Source organism: Apium graveolens, chromosome 9, assembly GCF_009905375.1.
Source record: "Apium graveolens cultivar Ventura chromosome 9, ASM990537v1, whole genome shotgun sequence".
NCBI lineage: Eukaryota > Viridiplantae > Streptophyta > Magnoliopsida > Apiales > Apiaceae > Apium > Apium graveolens.
The window spans coordinates 250,227,294-250,227,903 of NC_133655.1; the positions used below are offsets into that span (position 1 = coordinate 250,227,294).

Genomic DNA, 610 nt, shown 5'->3' on the forward strand with positions numbered 1-610 from the left:
GTCAAATCCTTAAGTTGAGCAGCTATAGCAGTAGCTGCATCCAACTCCAGAATTCCTGATACCTTGTCCTAAGTTAATCTCTGAGTAGGATTCTGGTATTTATTAGCAGCTATCAGTTTAATTAATTCATAAGCTTCATCATAGCTTTTAGCCCACAAGGCTCCTCCTGATGCTATATCAAGCATGGGTCTAGAAGTAGAACCCAAACCATTATAGAAACAGTTAATGATCATCTAGTCAGGCATCCCATGATGAGGACACTTCCGAAGCATCTCCTTATATCGATCCCAAGCCTCGCATAAAGATTCTCCAAATTGCTGAGAAAATTGAGTAAGTGCATTTCTGATTGCAGTAGTCTTCACCATAGGAAAGAATTTGGTTAAGAACTTCTGAGCAAGATCCTCCTATTTGGTGATAGACCCTGGTGGTAAAGAATATAACCAGCACTTAGCTTTATCCCACAGAGAGAATGGGAAAAGCCTCAACTTAATAGCATCTTCAGAAACTTCATTGAACTTGAAAGTGTCGCGGATCTTGATGAAATCTCTGATATGCATGTTGGGGTCTTCTATCGGAGAACCCCCAAACTGAACTGAGTTCTGTATCATCT

General features: G+C 40.3%; 1 non-coding gene across 1 annotated transcript; it reads left to right on the forward strand.

Moving 5' to 3' along the window:
- Positions 1–243: 243 nt before the first annotated feature.
- Positions 244–350, forward strand: LOC141688572 (small nucleolar RNA R71). Its single transcript, XR_012562006.1, has one exon. It is a non-coding gene; the product is annotated as a small nucleolar RNA R71 (small nucleolar RNA).
- Positions 351–610: the final 260 nt, after the last annotated feature.